Below are 18,078 nucleotides of genomic sequence, written 5' to 3' on the forward strand. Positions count from 1 at the left end.
CTGCCTGATTCTTCCACCTTGGCAGTGGTTTTGTAGCTGAAGCTGCCAAAGGAAAACCACTGGCAGTGATTCAGTGGTTTGGGGCTCAGCAGCAGTTCGGTGTCCCAGCATGCACAGACTCTGCCTAGCTTCCTCTCCACTCATTGAGAGATCCCCATTTTATTTAATTCCTCTTTGTTTAGTTTTGGCATTTGTTGCTGTTGTTGTTGCTCTTTTTTTTTTCTTTTGTCATCTTCCATCATCTTGGTCACATCTCTCCTCTTCAGCCATCTGCTTACTTCTCTCTCCTGATGCACTCACACTGGTGCTGCTGACCTGGACTGTTCCTTCCACATGCGGCATGGCTCTCATCTGAACTTGATTATTACAAAGAGCAGGAAAGGCCGAGTTAGTTTCAGACTCTCCTTTTGTTGCCGCACGTATGCAGGGATGATGGCAGTTACTGTTACAATTTTTGGATGCAGATCTTCTACCCAGAATTTGGAATAGCAATCGACTTTTGATGAAGGGACTATCATGTTTCCATCTATAACATTCAAATTTCATAAAGTTAAATAGACCGTTCGACACCTAGAATCAGATTGGTGCACTTTTCTTGAGTTTGAACCCTGCTCCTAAATGTTTCCTCTTGCTGTACATGGGGAAAGCCAGTAGATCCAGAAGGTTTGTGCGTAGATGACAAGTGCTGGCTGCATAGGGGCAGGACTGTGGGGAAAAAGAAGTGCTTTGTGAGGTCCAGGCACAGCCCTGAGCAGCCTTGAGCTGCCTTCATCTCAACCAGCATTACTCACCTTGCAGGACTGCGATGCAAGTGTGGTTAATGCATACTGACTTCACAGCAGTTCCAAAACCTAGGGGCCTGCATCATAAAATGTATTACTAGCGATCAATTTCTGTGTCTTCCCAAGGAGTTTTTGTCCTGTTCTCTGTATGTGCTCTGCACACATGACAGTGCATTTCCCTTGGCTTCATTATTTTTAATTTTATCCTATATCTGAAAACAACAAAGTGAAAATGTGCAAATACTGGAAGTCTTTATTTTTAGATTATTTTTCTTTTAACTTTGCATCCCTGATTTTTTAAGAACTATTTGTCCACAAAGTGTGGACCTCCCTGGGTTCTAGAAATAATCAGCAGTGATTCCTTCCCAGTCTTGATACTTCTCGCAGTGTATTTGTATTCTCTGTTAATAGTGGAAGCAAAGTAGCTTGCTGGGCATTTGAAGAACAGCTAAGGCATCCTGTCAAAACTACTTCATTGTTGCATGCAGCCCTGATCCCAGTTGCTTTAGTATTTGCAATACCTGAGCACAGCACCACCAATGCTACGTGTGATGCACAAATGTTACTGCCCTCCTTGGAGAAAAGCTTGCTCTTGCTGTACAGGCAGCAATGCTTTGCATGCTGCACAGACACTACGATCCCATCAGGTCCAATTTCTGCCTGAACTCCTCACACAGCATGCATCACTCACACTCTTGCTTTTTGTGTCAATACTACTTCATAACAGAACTGTTTTTGTGATGCTTCAGGCAAGGATACACAAATTACAGGGCTTGAATTGTTACATAGCAGCTGATGGTCATTGCAAATGAAGAAAAAAAAAAAAAAAAAAAAAAGCAGTATAAGAAGTCCCAAGGTTTCCTGATGGTCAGGATTTCCCAGTTGCAAACGCAGAATACAACGCCCTGATGATGTCACTGCAGCATCAGTTGATGACCAGGCTATGTTTATAATACTAAACAAAACATTGTCAGCTTGAAAGCTTAAGTACAAGACAAGCAATCATCTGCCCCACTTAATTGTTAGCTCACAACTTGGCAATTTCAGCTGTTGCTAATTAATACTCTCTAAAATGATGTCTGAGCATTGTTTGGACAATATCATAAATCAGGAAGCATTGCCAATAGGCAGCATAGGCAGTGCAATTTTGTGCTGTGAAAACACTGTGCTAATGCATTACAGGACAGGCTGTGTGTCCTTTCATGAGCTCTGAACTGGAAAAGAGTTAAGGACTACGACTTAGGACCACAAGGCCTCCATGTGGTCCAGCTGGGAATGAAATACAATGAGAAATCCCATTTGGGAAGCAGTCCCATTGTGCGACTTCAACCTTTACTGGATCCCTTTGGACTTCACTGCTATGTTTAAATCAGACCCGTAACACAATGAAAAATGTTAGGAGTGTTCTCAGTTCTCCCTGATAGAAGGAGCTTCACCTCAGTGGTGCCGTGCAGGCAGAGAGCAGTGCAGCACATCAGGCTCAGGGCAATGTGGTTCCCCCTTATCACAGCAGCATCCGCTGCAGGTCCTGCATCCCCAGGCTCCCAACTCACCAGGCATTTAAAATAAAAATGATAGCGGAAGACAAACTTGTTTTCAAATTATGGTCATGACATGTGATAGTGAAAGCATGTGTGTATAAACTGAGAAAATGTTTAAAAGACAAAAAGCAAACAAATTCCAAGAAGGGAAGAAAGATTTTTTTTTTTCCCTCATGAGAACATGACGCAAAAGGCAAAGAACCAATCATGGGAAGAAAAAAGTTTCTGAAGCACGTATTTATTTTATTTTTACTGATTAAAATAATTTAAAAATGTGGCCCTGAATAAAGAAACAAAATGTTTCGGTCTCTGAGAAAATGACTCTGCAGAACATTTTCATAGACAAATTGCATCAGAGACAGCACAACTTAGGAACTGCTCCAGGGGGATGAAGTGTCTCTGGGTAGCTCTGAGCAGGAGAGATGCAGGAGTCCAGGAACAGGAGCTAAACAGGAGATGAACAGAAGCTGAAGTCCTGCATAGAGCTGCAGCGAAGCCTCGGGGTCTGCTGCAGGAGTGTGTCACAAGGGCTGAGCTGCTCACAGAGCAGGCTGAAACCTCAACTGTACTATCATCCACTCTTCCTCCTCTCGCAGTCATGTGAACTTCCACCCCCAGTCTGAATTGCAGATACTTCTGATTATTCAGCTCAGGTGTCCTTGCAGAGTAATGAGGTCTTTCTGCCCTGTGATTTCCAGCTGCCATCACTCTCGGCAACCCAAACAAACCCAACTGATTGCACTTATTTATAGACCTGAATGCTGATGCTGCTCTCCCCTGGGGTTGGCTCTCATCTCTCCGGATGGAGCAGATTTCAGGTCAGCTCATTTCCTAGCCTTCTTTCACTTCCTCTTGGCCCTGGTGCTGCTGCCAGTCCTTTTCCTGCAGGATATTCCACTGGTGAGTACTCACGAGTTGCTGTGGTTGACACTTCATCTGCATTCCAAGTGCTGGCTGCATGCTGTGGTCTTTCACTCATCTAACCCTTCTACTCCTTCAGCTTTTCCTGTCTTGGGGCACTGGTAGTATGGAAGTTGTTGCAGTGCTCATCCTGGCTGGAGAGACTTACAGAACTTGCAGGACTGTAACTGCCAGATAAAGAGGTTTATTTCTGCCTACATCAGGCTGTAGGAAACTGGAATAAATCCACAGGGAGAAAATGGTAGCACTCATTTCTGTGTATTGCTGTTCAGAGCTGCTCCATCTCTCAGTGTTGAAGTTTGCTTTGCTGCTGCAGAATGTTTCCTGTGCTTGAATCAGTCCCTGGTCTATTTGCTCACACTTGTTTCTGACCAGAAAATTAAGCTGGGAAGGTTGAATGTGCCTCGCCTGTTCTCGAGATGTGAAAGTCACATGGGAATGCCTGCCCACAATCTCTGTTAGTGCTGCAAAGTTGGCCATTTCTTCGCCACACTAAGTACAGCTCTGAGATATTTTGTATCCCAAGCCTATCAGAGGGCTCCAGAAAGTAGCCCTACAAATGTAACACAGTAGCTTGGACTGCCAAAGAAAGGAATCCAAACAGCAGCGACTGTTTGCACTACCTCAGGCAGCGATCTCTGGTGGGGCTGAAGCTGGAAGCTTTGTCCACGTTGATGGTCCATGAGAAGAAGGTGACTTTCCCGAGGCCAGGTCTGGATAGGCAGCAGTTCTGGTGCATCCCCTGGTGCTCCTCTGCATTAATGACATACAAAGTGAGGGTGCTGGGCTCTTAGCTTGGGGAATTGAACTATGTACCTGGCATCCCACTGCAGCAGCAGTGGAAGTAGAAGTTCTTGGCTTGTTAACTAGAAACTGAGCAAATTAAAATTGAGTCCACTTTTCTGCAGGGGTTGAACATGAGCACTGCTGTGATCCCGGGTCTTGTACTGCAGTCGGTCGTTGCCACCTCCTCAGTTTTTTTGTCAGTGCTTCATAGTTTGCAAACCCTTTCGGGCAGAAATTCTCCCCTTTCTGTTTACAGGCCCTTCTGAAGTCAGGCCCTGACCTCCCCTACAAATATTTGTACAAATGTGATCATATTGTGCTGTAGTTCAGTGGAACGGCTGATAAATATTGCCCCTGCCTTGAGGAGCTTGAAAAACAAGATGAACTGTTATGAGCAAGGGCATGGCATTGCTTTCAAGGCATGAAGTCTGATACGTTAGTAAATCATCATTTCTCTTCTGTCCAGTGATAATATTGAGGTTGTTCAGAAATGCCTGCCTCCAATCATAACAGACAGTGGTTTGAAGCAGGGATAGGTAGGGGTGAGTCCTGCAGTTGAGTTCAGGACAGATGTTCTAAACAAGTGGAGCAGTAGGCTCCAGAGATCTTCAATCTTAATCACCATTATGAACAGACATATCTTGAGAGAATGAGGTCAGTGAAAGCCCTGGCCTCCTAACATCAATATTTTCTTTTGTGTGCTTCTTGTTGAGCCTCCGTAAGACTGACCTGGAATGAGACAAGCAGCTGGCTGTGAGGGTTCCGATCATTGCTTGGTTTGGGTATCAAGAACTGTGTTCCAAAAATTACTGTAGTTATTGAAGTCTGCTTAGTTTTCCTGATTTGGTTCTGGCAGCACTGTCAGCTGTGGGTGATGATAACAGAAGTCACATTTTAACCAGTAGAAAGACGATCTCCAGGGTGAAGGTTTCAGTACTGCTGCCTTTACTTTGATTACAGCTATTCAGTAGGACCGCTCTAAGCAGCCTGGGAAAGTGTCTCTGCCACTGCTCCACCGCTCCGTCTTCTGGGCACCACAAGCAGGCACAAGCCTTTATCTGACTTATTTTTACAGTCTTTAAAAATAAAATCCAACTCCCAGACTGAAATGTTGCCCTTGCATTTTTCGTGACAGCAGCTATTTCTCTGGGGAGACTTTAAGCTGAGGATTGCAAAGAATGTTCCCATGCACTTTGCACAGCACCACCCGCCATGGACACAGAGCATCTGCCGACCAGTGAGCCACCAGGAGTGAAGGCAAGCGGCTATTCTGGCTGCTTTCCTAGCAGCCCACTCTAACTAGGTAAAATGAGGAACTGACCTTGTGCCTTAGATTTGGTGGCTGTGTTTTGGCGGGACTTGTTTTATATCTTGAAGTGCAATGCAACTGCCCAGGACCGGGTGCAATGGACGCTTAGCCCTTACCGGCCTCTGGGCTGCCTTCCTTTCCGTGTTAAAGAGAAGGGCAAGATCGCCCTTGGCTGCTGCAGTGTAATGGTGCTGGCAGTACAAAATGGTGAAAGTCAAAGCTCGTCTTCCATCTCTGAGCGCGGGATGAGAGCACCGCGGCGTTGGGCGCCGTCTCGGCGGGGCGGTGGCGCCACCTGGTGGCGGCAGACGGAAGCGCGGGGTCTGGGCGGGACGGCGCCCATGGGTCGGCGGGTGCTCCGCTGCCGTAACGGCGTTCCGGCTCCCCGCTGTCCGAGCAGGATGCAGCCCTCGTTTTCCCCGCGAAAACGCATAATCTCTCCGCGGTCGTGGCGTGACGCCGTGCTGCAGGTGAAGCCATCTGTGTGGGACGCGGTGGAGTGGAGCTGTAAGGTGCTCGAGCGAAACAGCTGTGCGGGAGCGGGGCGCGCGGATCGCGGAGGACCGGGGCAGGGCGATGAGAACAGCTCCAGAGGAGGGCAGAGCAGCGGCTGCGGGAGAAAAGGGCGCTGCGCAGCGCGTCTTCCTGGCTCGGACACCCGGATCGGGCTTCGTGCCTGAGGGGACTGCTCCGAAAGTAATGCCTCCTATTTTATGACGTTGGCCACGATGTCGGTCGGTGTGTGACAGCCGAGGACGAACCTTCCCGCCAATATTCCGTGACAAATCGTTGTTGTGCGACAGATGGCAGCAGAGGGGCGGTCTGAGAGAACGGTGCCGGACATGGAAGTGTGTATGGAGCAGAGGGGTGGAACTGAATTCATCCGAGTGGAGAAAATGGTGCCCGTTGACATTGATCGACACTCATTGCGTTTTTATGGAGCCCTGGGTGCGGCTGCTGGCACAGCGAGGCGCTGGGTGCTGCATTTCCGCGGTGGCGACAGCGATGTGGAAGACAAGACGCTGTGGATGGGCACGCAGATATTTATGAGCACAGCATGCAGGGTCTTGTTCGTTGCTGGTGGAAATGCACAGATAACAGTGGTGACTATGTTAATAAAATGTATATATATATTTATAGCTGATAACTTGCTCTATCAAGTAGTGTTATTGTGCTCTTTGTAGATGTTGGGGTTTCCATGGAAATAAATAACTTTCATAGCAACCCATGTGTTAAAAAGCTACAAATCCTTAGGTAACTCCTCAATGTAACATCCAGAAATGATAGTCAGCCAAACAGTTTTAAGATTCAGCATTCATATTTACTCATCCTTTGACAGGAGGCCATCTGCCCCATAGACAGCCTGTCTAGTTGCCTGGTAGCACCGCAAACCACTCATTTTTGAGTGCTCTGACACTCGTGCCTTGTTCAGGCAATGTGCTCAGATGGTCAATAAGGTTTTGTCTTGGTGCTGGATGTGTAAGTTCACTGCCTCGATTAGGCTGAAATGCTGCTTAAAGTACACTTTTAATCTACCTTGTTGGTTTGTGCAGTGTTCTAGAAGCTGCTGGTAAAGAAATTGGTTTGATCTTTACATATTTGAAATCTTCAGACAGAGATTGGGAAACACTGTAGACTGTTAAGGCAATGCGTACATTAAAAAAAAAAAAAACCAACTGGCTCCTTCTCTTATGAAACTTGTTGGCAGTTGTAGCAGCAGCAGCTCATTGTGGGTCTGTCTTGTTTCACTGTGATGAGGTTTGATGAAGCAGCTGGTTATGCTGTGGGAGGGGCTTTGGGGGGGTCAGCTTTACGGAGAGCAACTGAAGAGATCTTTTGTGTCCCAAGAGGACAGGTTAGATCCAGTGGTTACAGCGATGATGCCCATTGGATTGAGTCATGCATGTATATTGTACAGCAAAGCCACTTTCCTTCTGTTAGGAAGGCTTCTGCAGCTGAAGAGCAGCTCTTTGTTGGGGAAGCCCTTCGTTGCCACAGAGGGTGATGGCTGATGCAAACCCAACTGTCACTGTTGAGCAACGCGGAACACGAAATGGGAGCTGGAGCCCAGAGGTCACATACTTCCCTAAGACAATGACTCTGCAAGCAAAGACTGCAGTGTTGAAATGCCCTCTGCATGCTAAAAGTGGGGTGTATGATAAGCTGCACATCTGTGTCCCCGCAGAAGCCCAAAGCAAAAGGGTCTGAAAACAGCAAAAGCTGGCGCCTTGGTGACCCTGTGGTGGCTGCTGGCAGGCCTGTGAGAGCACAGGGCTGATAAACATGACATCTGGGTATGGTAGGCATTCCTGGTACTGTTGATCCCATGTTGTTTCTCCAGTTGTGTCTGGGGCTTAACTGAACAGCAGAACATCTGCTGGAGATCAGACGAGGGGGCAGCCAACCTGCTGCCCTATCACTTTGGGTTTGCCAGCAGCAGATGCTAAAGGGCAGAGCAGCTGGTATCGGAATGGGGCAGCCCCGCTCTCTGGTTATCTGTGACTCAGCCTGTCAGAACTTGTATCGCTGAACTTAAGAGTTCTGATGCCCTTTTTCTTCCCTGACTTCTGTAATTGCTTTTGCCAGTGGCGGCCAATGGCCCCTTGATCAGAGTCTGAAACATCATTTCAAAACGTCACTGAGCAAAGCTATGCTTCTTGATGTGTTCCCATGAGGGAAAGGACCTGGCGTAGTGCAGAGACAATAGCCACAGTAGGAGCACACCAGTTTAATACAGACCTTTGCCTGTTACATCATGTAATAATCAGAAATGCTTTGTTCCCAGGGTATTCATTTGATAAGATCACTAGAAACTGGTAGCAGAGAAACTTGGTGAATATGTCATTTCTGAAAGCAGTATGCAGAGAAAAGTAATTTAATGTGGTCAGTAAAAGCCATTGATTAGCATCAGAAGCACAATCTCTTGGAGGGAGCAGGGTGGAGCTCAGGAGGAGCCAGCACAATCCTGGCTTTCTGATGACTTACGTGCTTGTTTGAACTTTCACGTATAGAACTGCATTAGAATCCATAGCTATTTTCCTAGTATTCTAGGGCTGGACTCTTTTATTAGGGATAATACATATGCAGTAACTGCAATGACATCAGCAGTAAATAAAATACATCTTTACAGCTCCAAATTTTCTTAAGAGATTGACTGTTGAAGTCCTACCGGGTGTAAGACTCATTCCTTGCCTGGTCACATAACAAGGTTACTGCAAGAGAAAACATACTCCTCTGAGGGAATAAAGGTGGGAAAATACGGCTTTATTTTTCAGTGATGTGCTGGAATTAAGGAGATGGATAGCTGCAATATGAGCTTATTTTGAGGCAAAGCATCTAGGCAAGACCATGATTCTGGGTACGTGTGAACAGAGAACAGGTCCCTGCTGAATGGAGATGACAAACTCGGGGAAAATTAAGTAAGGTCTGGTTTTCTTTTCATAAAAATGAGAAGAAAAATACGGGTGTACTAAATGATATAAAGTAGTGCTCTTTTTCTGCCTCTTTAGAATTACAGCATTTGCTCAACAGTTCTTCATTGTATACTATTACTAATAGTGTGTGCAGTACAGAATGCCTTGTGGGTCATTCAGTGGCTGTGACAGTTAGTGTGGTTTTGTTATCTGCTGCTGTCCATCAGGAAAACAACTTTGAACTCCTGGTTTTTATTTGTCTTCTTTCTCTCTCTTTTTTTGCTTTGTAACCATAAGTCTAAAATAAAAGACTAACATGTAATCAGCCACAAACAGAAACATCCTCCATTGGTTGGAGTCGAGCCTCTGACTTACTGCTGTGTGCCTGCCTGAGAAGGGGGCACGAAGGGAGGGAGACAGCTCTTACAGCAAAAATGGGGATATGTGTGCGGTGCTGACTTGGTTTTTCTTTTCTGAATGAAACAAGGATTCAAAATGGGGGGGAAAAAAAAAAAAGTGCTCTCACAACTCAGGGCCCAGGCAGGCGAGTGAGGCACGTGCAGCCATGTGTGTGTTTTGCAGAAGGAACTAGCAAGCAGGGAAACAAGCAGTGGGGTGCAATGTCTCCAGCCTAGTTTGCTGGCTGAAGAGATTCCTAGTCTATGCCCAGCTGCAGGAGTTAAAGGCCTGGGTTACAGGAGGATTTCCCCGGTGAGTTCCTCTGTTGTGGATGTCTCAGCCTTTGAGGAACAGTTGTCATTTTTTCTTGCATTGCTGCAGGTTTTTTTAGTGTCTGTAGAGTTAAGCTGTGGCTTCATCAACCATCTTCTGAATGTTCACAGCACTCACCCCATCTTACTCCCTGGAGAATTGTGCAGCACAATTGCTCCCAGATGTAAGCCTTGTGATTACTCCTGACCTCCTCTTTCCTCCTCTCCTCGCTCCACTACGGTCACTCATGTGAAAGATCCTTTGTACTGTTTTCTTTTTCCGTGCATGTTCATGTAAGGCTCACACCGGTCTCCTCAGCTTTGCCCTGACATCGCCTGGAGAAGTGTCAGGGTTCAGTGCCATCTGGACAGATTGCCACAGGCTGTGCTTAGAGCTGACTGCTGCATCAGGCACTCCTGGCTTCCTTGGAGCCCTGGAGTTGGGCTCCTGGACATAGGCTGCCCCTGGGTACATCAGTATCTACTGCTTGCAGAGACAGCTCAAGAGAAGTTCCAGCAGCAGATGGCTCTTTGGGATTTAATCTGAAAGCTCTCCAAGACCCAAGGGTGGAGAAAATAACACTTCAAATAGTTAGCCAGTGTGGAAAAAAATAGCACTCCACCTGGGAAGAGAATCTAAGCTTGATGTATGAACAATTCATGTTTGCATCACTTTATACAGTGACATAAAAACTGGTGACCTCAGTTCCAGGTTCTGCTGGATGGTAAAACTGTGTTTTCACATTTTCAGTTTCCAAGGAAACTGAAAGACCATCCTGATGGTTGTAATCAGCCGTATATATATATATCAGATGATATACAGCTTTAATTCCTTTGTCAAGAGGAGCTTGGCTTTGAAGATATTTATGGAATGAACTGTTACAAGGAAAATTCTCTTGCTATTCTGGGAAGATACGCTGAGCAGTGGAGCAAACTCAGCATTCATTTGGTCTTCACCAACTGGTGTAGATCAATGAATACAGAGCAGCACAGAAGCAGAATGAGAAGGAATTGTTCTTTGTGCAGTACAAACCTGCTAATTCTTCATGGCTGATTTCGTGACAAGTAAAATGTACAATGACTCAAAACTGAAATGCAAGAGAACTTGCTGCAGGCTGGTCAGATGGGCTACATGAGCCATTTTAGCCACTTCTTTCAAGCTGTTTTCCAAGACAATTTTGTGGTTTGGGGAACAGTGTAGAAACCTCTGAGACCGTATCAGTTGGCCATCTGTAATCCTTCCTATCTTCTCTCTCTCCTTTCTCCAACTTCCCAGAACAGGCCGTAGAGCTGCATGCTGCAAATGTACTGAAAAAGCTAGCTTGATTGGGAAATAGAGTGCAATTTCAAGGCTCTTGCACTGAATGGGGTGCTGTGGTGACATTTGTAAGCTATGGAGGAAGTCAGCTTTGCTGTGAACATCCACCTTAGGCATCAGTATTGGCCTCCAGGACCATGCAGCATTTGGGAGCTGCGCAAAGCAGTGTCTTGACTAGAGAAAGGCATTGGATCATCCTCTATCAGACTTAATGGTCTGTGCTGGCATGTCTGCTAGGAACTCTGGCTGAAGCTGCCCCACCTGAATAAGCTTCAACCTAGCTGCTTTGGACGGAACCATAGAGCACATGTTGACCATGAAGGACCTCAGCTCTCAGTGTGAGTTTTGCAGCTGTGCCTTAGGCCTTTTTGTTGGGTGCAGAAGAGTCGTGTTTCTCTTCACACTGATTCAGTTTCCTAACGTCTTTTAAAATCAGTCTGTTTCTCGTATTGCATGCGTAAAGTCAGTACTAATTTGTGCAGCCACCCAAGGCGAGCCTGAAATGCCCACAGACCAATTTTCAGCATGATGCTGCTCCCAGATCTGCAAGGTTTGCTACCAGGTGCAGCCAGGTGACAAAAATGAGCAGGACAAAAGCACCAGACTTGGAATGAGCCTTCTAATTTCCTGAAATGCGAAGGACCTGATCTGCAGGTGCAGTGAGGAGGCTGGGAGCCTGCAGTCTTTGCCATAAGGCTGTTTGCACCGAAAAGCTTTATCCACAGATTTAATGGCCTACGTTTAGGCATCTGAGTTTGATGCTTCTCACCATTAATTGTGAGAAGGAGTGGCCAAAAGAGACCACTCTGATTAACCACCCTGACCTCCTGTACAACAGATGCAGCACACTTGACCCCTATCTTCAGAGCAGTATGGAGATAGCTGCCAGCAGGATGGAGCCAAACTTGCAGAGGGTTGCAAAAAGGACAAGTAAATCTGTGGAGGAATTTTCTCCTGTTCTCCTAATGTGTGTATTGAATAGCATCTACATTTTGAGTGCATTTTTCAGGTTCTGACTTTTTTTGCCTGTGGGCCAGAATCGATTCTGATCCACGCTGTTGTGCATCAGCACTATTTCCAGTAAAATACAGGAAGTCCCTCAGATGTTCAGAAACAGGCTGACAGGGTTTTATCAGTAATGCTAAGAACTTGTTGTTGAAACTAGCAAAGATGAGTGATTAGAATTCAGATCTTTTGTTCACATACCAGAAAATGACGGGAGAGGCACTGTTAGCTGCTTCATGTTGAGAATACAGAGAAGTCCAACGTGAGATTAGAGTGTGGACTGAAGAATTTGGATTTGTCTGGGCTTTCAGAAATGACAAAATGCTGTGGTATTTGCCTGGGTGTTCTCTCACTCTTAAATTCAGCCCTGAGTTGTCTTCCAATGTGAGTGACCAAGAATTTTGTTTTTCAGCACTTTATTTGCACTGCGTGCCCACAAATAGTAAAAATAAAATATTTGCCCTTTCTTTCTTTCTATAGATCCTAACCTCAGTGTTAAGCCATTTTAAAGCCTTTTGGGCATAAGCAAAAGAAGGAGAGTGAAAAAGAAAGGCCAGAAAAAGGCTACAAAGACTACATGAAGCCCGTTTCTTTGCCCTAACTAAAACCAAAGTAAAAACAGAAATAAACCACCCAGACCTTTCCATTCCTCTTTTATTATGTATTTTAAAACACAGGCAGATGAAAGAGGAACTTGAAAGTAACTGTATTCCTCATTATCTAACTATCCCTCAGCACAAGCGTCAGGTTTGGATTTCAGCAGGAGAGCTGGCCTCCCTGGCACCTACACACAAGCACAGGAGCAGCCCACAAGCAGTCCCAAGGATCTTGGAGCGCACAGTCCCTGGCATACATGTCTTACAGATCAGGGATTTGGACAGAACTGCAGGAACATAATAAATAAATGTCTGCACCCCAAGCTTGCTGATAACGTAACTGAAAGCTGCTGGAGATTATGCAGCACTTGCTGCTGGAGCCTGCATTAGCCAAAGGACTGAGGCAGCACATGTGAGAAGAGCTCTGAGTGGTTTGGCATCAGAGCTGGGACTGGAGTAGGAAGGCTGGGAAGGAAAACCTGAGAGTTAGAAGTTGGAAAATGAGGACAACAGCTGAGTGCTGGGAGAGAGAAGATGGATCCTGAGAAGGATTCCACATCTTAATGGTGGCACTGCTGCTGGCATACATGCTTGGGATAATGCAGGCACAAAGTAACACTTGTAATGAGTCCTGTCCTTACAAAATATGGTACAGCGTACTGACCACACTAAAGAATCTCCCTCTAAAGTTTCTGCTTTTGCTTGGACCAGTTTAGCTTCTGCGCTGGCCTCTGTCTACACAGCTGTATTGACATGCCTTGCTGCCAGTCAAGTTAGATGAAAGCAGCACTGAGGGATGATGCACCATCTACCTTAGGGCACCCTGTACTGCAGGCAGGCCATGATGTAAGAATCAGGATCTGCTCTGTTTATAACTCTGGATGATGCTGAATAAAGTCTGGGTGCAGCTCCAGAGGCAGCACTTTGGCAGCCCTTATCCTGCTGCTTATGCAGCTGAAGATACAAGAAACCCCTCTGGGTCAAGCATGTTGATGAGCCTGTTCCTTGAGTCGAAGACTTCCTGGTGATCCTTGACTTTGTGTCCTTTCCAGCTCTCCCTGCAGCTCCTCTGGGTCCCCCAGCCCAGCTTTGCTGTGATGCTGTGAGCTGGCCAGCTTTGGGCAGCCAGCACAGCCGTGCAGCTGCTTCATTGTGGAGACAGCAGGGCAAGCAGGATGATGCCCTCAGCTGGGATGTGAGGGATTGGCTGTTCTGCTCCAAAGACCTGGGCTTGCTGAGGTGATTTGGCTGCACATAGTGAGGGCTTGAGGGTCATCCTAGCTGTCTCTTGCCCTCTCCAAGCCTTGCACACTAGTATGGGATGGGGAGCTGCTTTCACAACCTGAACGTGTTGTCACTCGCTTCCAGACGTTTCCTGTTATCTAACCTCAGCCTTATCTTCCCCATTTGCAGCTTCCTCTTGAAGGAGGAGCGGCCCCTTCAAAACTGAGCTGTGTTCCCTGAGCTGTGCCCTGCTGCCAAGCCAGCCCCACACCGCTGCCTCTGCCTGGTAGGTGCCAGAGGTCTGTTCTGCAGCTGAGGGGAGAGGGAGGATCACCCTGTGGGTCACTGGCTTTGGGGCGCCCTGCCGCCATTGCCCCTCCAGCTTCTGGGGGATGGGAGCTCAGGTCTGGTTGCTCCTTCCATGTCGAGAGCATTTCTTGCTAAGCCAGGGAAGCTTTGTTGATATTCCCCTTTGGGGAGCAGCTGTGGTTGGGCAGTGTGTCTTCTGTGTGTTCAGAGCTGCAGGATGCAGACACAGCCCATCCTACCTAGGGAATGCAGTCCTTGGGACAGTGATTCAGTAATGAAGATAATTAGGAATTAATAATATTAAGTGGTGTCCATACCCTACTTAATGTTGGGATGCATGTGTTTTCCCTGCCTCCTGCAGGCACATGCAGACATGCTACAGATGTTACTGGCTGTAGCAAGATTATGATCTCAACTAGTCATAGATGAGACATCAACGAAGAGTGGGGAAGTTGTGGGATGGAGGAGGGTGTACTGGGGAATCGTGTCCCAGCTGGGCACAGTTATGTCCTTCAGCTCCTCTCCTGGCTGTTTCCCAGATCCAGGCTGTCAGATGAAGGTTCTCCCGACCTCCAGAAAGCATCGCAGAGCAGCGGGGGAAGGGGCTGGAGCTGACAGGTGAGTGCGGGTGATGTGGGAGGGCATGTGGCCATGCTACCAGCTAATGTGGTGACTGGGCCCTTCCCAGCACTTTCGCCTAAATGCGAGGTGCCAGCATTTTGGGACTTCAAAAGCTTTTTCTGCAGCCATAGCCAAAGCCCACGGCCTCCTTCCCAGAGCATTTGCAGCTGCTAGAAGGTGCCTTATACTTATGGCTCTGCACCCAGAGCTGGGGCTGGCTGTATGCTTTGTTGCCTCTTACTCCTGGGAAGGAGGTGTGGAGGCACGAGGTAGGCAACCATGCAGTTTCCTGTTGGAAGTGGGGCTACATTGTATGCGGGGAAAGAGTGCTGAATTATGTTCTTTGCTTTTGGAATAGGTCCAAAGAGGGAAAGTTAGACTTATGGGACAAGATGGAGGAGCAGGGCCAGGAAGGGGATGTCCAGCCTGGGCTGCTCTCAGCCTTTTTACAAAAGCGGGAACAAACCGAGCATGTGTGGAGCTGTATGGCCAAGGTAATGGCAGTGTGAGTGAGTGGCAGTGGGAACGTGTGGCTGCTAGATGCGTATGGCCCTCATCAAGCACTGTAGGCTCTTAGCTAGGTGCTCCCCAATGCTGTGGTGCGACTGCTGAGTCTCAGCTTTAGGAGCTTTCTTCAGGACAGAGCAGTGGCTCAGTGGTGACCTTCAGCCCACAGGCTCCTGGCAGTCTGGTGTGAGAGGCAAGGGCCCTTCTAATCGCTGCAGAGCCGGGGGGGAGAGGCTGCTGGGGCAGGAATGGGGCTGTCCCTTGAACACTGCTCCTCCACAGTGTTGCTGGGCTGTGATGGGCTCAGTCTGGAGCTGCTCTGTATGACAAAGGAGGCAGCTCAGAGCTGCTTTGGCACCTTCCAGCTGAGCAGCAAAAGTTATTATTTAAATAGATGTTGCATTTGGCCTCTTGTTCCATTTTTAAATTGCTAACTGTCTCGTTCAAGCCAGCAGATGTGCTACAGGGAGCTATAATAGATGTACAGCCCAGCTTGCCTGTGATGAAGTAAACCCTTAGAGCTGCAGCTCCAGGCTTCACTGGAGCCTGCCTGATAGATGAGACTGGACTGTGCCAAACATTCCAACATTTTTCAAGCAAAGCTCTCAGCAGTGTCAGCTGCAGGGCTGGGAGCACAGGAAGATCCTAAATGGATCAGCACCCATGGGAAGTCTGCCACCAGCAAATGCTTATTTAAGTTTGACTTGGTTCTGACGAAGGCTTCCAGATCCTGGAGAAGCATGTCCCAAGGTTCACTGACAGCCATGGTACAGAGGACCCGGTTCCTACACATCTGTGGGAATTCTTGCTTTCAGTCCAGGCTGCTATTTGGGTTTCACTGAGCAGAAAACAGAGATGGCCTGGATTCCAGTGCTAATCCTGCACAGTAAGTGCATATCCTGGAATGGAAGTAGCCTTCGACTTAAGGCGCTGCCACTCAGTGTGCAAGAAACACACTGTTGCATATTTGTGCATGCTGTTATCAGGCTTAGAGAAAAATGTATGCAATAATTTTACTTTTCATTTGTTTTCATCACAGGCTGCAGACCTGCCTGGTAGCCATGTAAAATCCCCCGAGAGACGGTGAGTGACTTAGAAAAGTTTTGGTTTTTCCCCCTAACTTCAATAAGGGACTTAACTGGAGAATGCAGGAAGCTCTTTCTGTTTCTCCCCCACAGTATGGAGTTGATTGCTTGGTCTCTTTTACAGCACTAAGCTTTGAGTTGGAAATACCCCAAAAGCTTGAAACCAGAAGTTCTGACAGTGACAGATCTATTCAGAAGAGATACCATCATTACAGGGTGGGGTAGTGAGCTCCATTCCCATCTGCTGATAGAATTATCTCCACTGTGTGACCCTCCTCTTATCCGTTACTGTCAGCAACGTTTCTTGTGGCTGTTGCGGGGGGCCACCCACCCCCCTGCAGTGAGGGGTTATTGTCAGCTGCTGGAGCAGATGCAATGCTGGCTGATTTTTTTCCTCTCAAGGCCAGATCTTCCAGTTGGCAACCAGCACTGAAGCAGGGCAGGTCTGTGGCAGATTCCTACTCAGTCTCTGTACAACCCCTCCATTGCACACTGATGTTCTGAGTCAATGAGGGCAGTTTATTTTTTAACCCCCTGCTCTCCTCAGTGTGCAGTGTTGAATTCTTACTGACAAAGCATTTTCAGGCAGAGGGATCTTATCCTGCTTTTTTTAAGACTGACAGCAGCTGTGTAAACCCTTTGGGGTTTATTAATTTATTTTTTTTATTTCCTGCAGTACAGCAGAGTGTGATTTGGAAGGAGACCCGTTTGGCCCACGTACCCATTTTAATTGCACTTAAACCAGTATTTTGCTGGAGTGATCTTAAATCAGCTTATTAGCACTGACACAAGTTTTCTAGTGTGAAATGTGCATAATTCTTTTATCCACTGCAACATACCACTTTTATCTGTGGTTGAAACTCACCCTGAATTAGGAGGCGGAACAAAGAGCTGTTCACTATCTACATCTCCCTGAAGGCCTGATGCAGAGGGCAGGGGAATGTAAGACTTGTGAAGCCGTTGTAGTAACCTTGTAAGTAGTAACCTTGCCTGGAAATTGATTTTATCTTTAAGGCTGTCGCTGTTTTTTTTGCTGTAAAATCCTTTTTCACTGTACTGGTTTTGCAGCTCACATGAAGAGGGCATCTTTGGCACAGAGGTGCCACTAACATTTTTTAATTTGTACTTTAATTTTTGAGAAACAAACAAACAAAAAAACCCAAAGATGCCCTTTTCAGTTTATTTCTGTGTGTAATATTGATGAATTCCTACAATGATCCTTGTAAAATAGAGTCCTAGAAGTCAGAGACAGAAAAGGCTTCATATTGCTCACTGCAGAATGCTGTTAACACACCTCAGCTAAATTCTACCTTCATGTCTTTAGTGGTTGTCGTTCCAAAGTATAATGAGAAGCTGAGCTGAAGTTTATTCTTTCTCAAAAACTGATGCTGCAAGTCATGTGAAATGAAGATGAGGGGAGAAGCAAGGCAGCTAAAAGCACCGTGACTCAAACCAGGTCACAGCTGGGCATGGCCTGCCGAGCTGTAATGGGTGCTGGATCTCAGTGCTACGAAGGATGAGTACAGCTCAGGAATCACAATGAATTTCTGAGAGAGTTGAACATGCTGGAATTCAAAGCTGTTTGAATTCTGAACTGCCAACATCCCATCACAGTACGAGTTAAGAGAGATACTGCTATTACTATTGTCTAGTTTTTTTAAAGTTCTTCAGGTGCTTTTCTGAGTTTAATTCCCACTCTTCTTAAAGGAACAGGGGAGCTGGCAGCATCTTCTGGCCTTTGTGCAAAGGAATAATGGGAGAGGGAAGGTTATGTTCACGCCTAAAGGGACATGGAGAATGTCCATGTATGAGGGTGGAGAGTTCTGTTTATTGCAGGAGAGATTCTTGTGTGCTGGAAATGAAGCAGAAGGGGATTAATTCGGCAGAGGAAGAGAAAGTTTCACTTCATTCCCCGAGAAGTTCAGTGTTTCTCTGTGGAGCAGCTCAGTTT

The 18,078-nt window shown here is 46.8% G+C and overlaps 1 long non-coding RNA gene across 1 annotated transcript; it reads left to right on the forward strand.

Moving 5' to 3' along the window:
* The first annotated feature begins 13,811 nt into the window (after positions 1 to 13,811).
* Positions 13,812 to 16,125, forward strand: LOC122163606. The gene is made up of 3 exons (XR_006170010.1): positions 13,812 to 13,891; positions 14,454 to 14,532; positions 16,082 to 16,125. It is a non-coding gene; the product is annotated as an uncharacterized LOC122163606 (long non-coding RNA).
* The last annotated feature ends 1,953 nt before the right edge of the window (positions 16,126 to 18,078 follow it).

This window comes from Centrocercus urophasianus, unplaced genomic scaffold (genome assembly GCF_019232065.1).
Source record: "Centrocercus urophasianus isolate 14NV4802_14NV808 unplaced genomic scaffold, USGS_Curo_1.0 seq_24, whole genome shotgun sequence".
In the NCBI taxonomy this organism is placed as follows: Eukaryota; Metazoa; Chordata; class Aves; order Galliformes; family Phasianidae; genus Centrocercus; species Centrocercus urophasianus.